Source organism: Salvelinus sp. IW2-2015, unplaced genomic scaffold (assembly GCF_002910315.2).
Source record: "Salvelinus sp. IW2-2015 unplaced genomic scaffold, ASM291031v2 Un_scaffold3019, whole genome shotgun sequence".
Lineage (NCBI taxonomy): Eukaryota > Metazoa > Chordata > Actinopteri > Salmoniformes > Salmonidae > Salvelinus > Salvelinus sp. IW2-2015.
Window position 1 is genome coordinate 104,156 of NW_019944311.1, and position 4,173 is coordinate 108,328.

Consider the following 4,173-nt stretch of genomic DNA (forward strand, 5'->3'; position numbering starts at 1 on the left):
AAACCACTCATTAGAAGAGGAAGATGTGATCTCTCAGCTTTGTTGGCGAGAGAGCAGGGGTTTGGTTGAAACATAAGAAGAGTCATCTCTTGCAGCGTGTGTTGCGGAGAGGCGGTGGGGGGGGGGTTGTGTGATAAACCGTAGAGGAAGATGATATCTCAGCTTTAGTTCGTGAGAGCAGGAGGGGAGGTTGTGTGTAAAACCGTAGAGGAATGTGATCTCTCAGCTCTCTGTTGGCGTGAGAGCGGGGGGGGGGCTGGGGGGTGTGTGTTAACCGTTAAGGAATTATGACTCTCAGGCTTTGTGGCGTGAGAGCGAGGGGGCGGGGTTGTGTGTAAAACCGTAGGAGGAAGATGGATCTCTCAGCTTTGTTGGCGTTGAGAGGCAGGGGGGGTTGTGTGTAAAACCGTAGAAGGAAGATTGGATCTCTCAGCTTTGTTGGCGTTAAGAGGCAGGGGGGGGGGGGGTTGTGTAAAACGTAGAGGAAGATGTGATCTCTCAGCTGTGTGGTTGTAGAGGAGGGGGGGGGGTTGTGTGTAAACGTAGAGGAAGATGATACTCTCAGCTTCTGTGGCTGAGATGCAGGGGGGGGGTTGTATGTAACCGATCAGAGAAGATGATGATCTCTCAGCGTTGTTGCTTGAGGCAGTGGAGTGGCGGGGTAAACCGTAGAGGAGATGTAGATCTCTCAGCTGTTGTGTGCCGTAAGAAGGCGGGGGGGGTGTCCGGTTAACCAAGAGGAGAGATTATCTCTCAGCAGTTCGTTGGGCGCTGAGAGGCAGGGGGGGGGAGGGTTGTCGTGTAAACCCTATGAGGAAGAATGAAGCTCCTCCACTTTGTTGGCGTGAGAGGCAGGGGGGTGGAGACTAGGAAATGTTATCTCTCAGCTTTGATTGCGTGGGAAGGCAGGGGGGAGGGGGTTGTTGTGTAAACCGTAGAGGAAGATAGAACTCCTCAGCTTGTTGGCGTGAGACGGGGGAATGGAGTGGGGTTGTGTGAAACCGTAAGAAGCCTGTATCTCTCAGCTTGTTGGCGTAAGCAGGGGGTTAGTGTGTAAACCATAGAGAAATTGATCTCTCACTTTGTTGCGGAGAGGCAGGGAGGGTGAAAATCTGTCTTCTCACGAAATCGTCTGTAGCATCCAAAAGTGTTGGCCTACAGACACCACTCTCACCAACACAATGGGGTTCTCCATTTTGCTTACGACCCAATTGTCAAAAGGTAACCCATACAAATGAATGGAAGTATGGTGGTAGTTTTTTGCCAACACAAATAAGGTGTTGAATATGTGTAAATATATATTTCCTGATCTMTCTTATATCTCCTAGATACAGAACAGACACGTCTAAACCTTATTCCTCATGATCTATTTGTTTACTGTCTTTTTTGCCATTTCTGAATGTGTTATTCAATGATTTTCTGTGGGCTACAGTAGTAAAGGCCAAATTCAATATATATATATTCTTTTGGGGAGATACCTAAAGGGTCCTACAATTCCAAATCAAATAGCTAAATGATACCTTATTYAAACAATTCCATAAGTCAGCTTAGAACCAACCCCCACCCAACGGCTTAGACTTTTAACCCAAATAAATATGTTTTTACAAAAGGCGGAAAGGGGAACCGGCCATCTCTCTCACTTCTTTATGGGGCGATTTCTACAGTATTAGTGGGTGTTGTTACTGTGTATCGCCACTGGGCGGCGTTTTGCTGGCACAGGAATGGATACGGGGTAAATGCAAATAAAACACATGGCTTAGGCCTGCTGGCCAAGAGTCTCTTGACKCGCTCAGAGTTAACTCTAGACTTACAGAGAGAATGGCATGTTAGCAATACAGAAAGAGATTTTAAAAAGGAGAAAGCAGTTAAAGATTGTAGATGATGTGGAAATTGAAAAAGGAGACTAAGGTATTTTGGGGTAGCGGGATACATATCAAGAGAACAGCCTTATTTCATGTGAGATAGTATGTGTACTCTTTTCAGCCTGCTCTCCATTAATCTCGACTCTTTTACAGTCAGACGACAGATAATCTGTAATGCTGTACATGTAATGTGGCTGTATGAGTTTCACAGCAAAGAAAAGATCACAGAGAGAAATGGACAGAAAAGAGAGAGCAGGAAGCAGAGAGAGAGAGAGAAAGAGCAGGAAGCAGAGATTGTGTATAGTATAGTATAGTACAGTAGAAACCAGAGAGGGAAGGGAGAGATTTATCCCGGTACATTCACACTTCCTGCTGGTCCAGATACACACTGGCTCTTTATGTTGCAGCCTGAGGTCTGTTACACACATTGGACTTCCTGCCTGCCTCGCTGCCCGCGTCTCTGGCCGCCTCTCTGGCCGCCTGGCCAGAGGTGTGCATTAAGGTAAACCTCTCTCGCTCTCTGTCTGTCTGTGTGTTTCTCGCTCTGTGTCTGTCAGTCTGTCTTTCTCTCTCACTCTATCAAATCTCTTTCTCTTTCTTGCTCTCTGTGTCTRATTTTCTCATTTTCTCTTGGTCTGTCTCTCATTTGTCCATCCAATTATTTTTGTCTGTCTACTGTCTTTTCGTTCCCACCACCTTGCTTCGACAACAAAGTTAGCACGAATATACTGTAGGGTTAGTGAGCGTTTGCTTGGCCCAAGGAGCGGCGCCAAACTGTGTGTGTGTGTGTGTGTGTGTGTGTGTGTGCTGTGTGTGTGTGTGTGTGTGTGTGGTGTGTTGGTGAGTGTGTGTGTGTGTGTGTGTGTGTGTGTGTGTGTGTGTGTGTGATGTGTATGTGATGTGTTGTGTGTGCACAAAGTTCACAGTCTGTCTGTCATTCCCCTGACAACCTTTCCTCTCCTCCCCTACTCTCCCCTCCTTTCCTCTCCTCCCCTGTCTCCCCTCCTTCCTCTTCTCCCCTACTCTCCCCTCCTTTCCTCTCTCCCTTATCTCACCTCCTTTCCTTTCCTCTCCTCCCCAATCTCCCCTCCTTTCCTCTCCTCTCATACCCTCCCCTCCTCCTCTCCTCCCTTCTCTCTTTCTCTTTTTTCTCCATGGCCTTTATGACTCTGCTTAGCAACACACAAATATTCACTCTCATAATCAACAAACACAAACACAACACACACACACCCTCTCATACACAAACACACAACACCCTCTCCACACACACAGAGAGAATGTCAACCCTCCTGTCGGTTGCATCAAAATTGACTCTTTAACTCTGATTGGCACATTCTCTCTGCTTCCACCACTCTGATTGGCTTATGGATGCCACACCCTGTGTACTGTAGGCTACTTCCTACTGAGTTGGCTGGCACTGACTCTGGCACTGCCTTTCTTCGTTGTGTGTGTGTGTGTGTGTGTGTGTGTGTAGTGTGTGTGTGTGTTTGTGTGTGGTGTGTGTGTTGTGTGTGTGTGTGTGTGTGTGTGTGTGTTGTGTGGTGTGTGTGTGTGTGTGTGTTTGTGTGTGTGTCTTGTGTGTCCTCTTTGATCATGCTAGGTCTGCTGGAGTTCTTTTTTATTCTATAGATTCACAGTCTGGATGTCCAGCTTTCCTCCCTCCCTCCCAACAACCCCTTCTTTCTCTCTTTCTTCTGCCTTTCTTTCCTACTTTCCCGTCAAAGCTCTGTCTTTCTTGCAGTGCCAGTTGCCCCAGCCCTACCCCAGCCCCTCTCTTTTCTGTCTCTCTTCCGCTCCAGACCTCTCTCTCTCTTCATCCCCTCTCCTCCCTTCTCTTGCACAGGGAAGAGTGGCAGCAGGTTAAGACAAGTCACATGGCTGGTTCACCACTTCCCACAGAGCCACAGACTGTATCTATGTAGTCAGAGGCCAGACCGAGTTGCTATGTTGTTGTATGTTAGTGTCTACTAGGCTACACAGCTACTATATACACAGATGCTACAGAACGGCTGAGAGATCCCTCTTACATTACAGTATTGCATATCTCTAAAGCACTTAGTCTTGGATTCATAAATTGATAAAGCCTTTTTTCTCATTGTGAATCGGAGTCAGAGCTTGAAGACGTAATGTGAAGTATTGCTCTGGTAGAAGGTCTTGGCTGTAGGAATGTTTCATATCCCTGTTATCTCAATTGGTGTTTTTTGCGGTAGTTGATATCCTTGTGCATACGGCATCCCTTCATGTGTGCGCTTGCGTGTCTGAAGTCTAGAAGGAGTAGGATGTTTTCCTTTTCTTATCACTTTGTCCT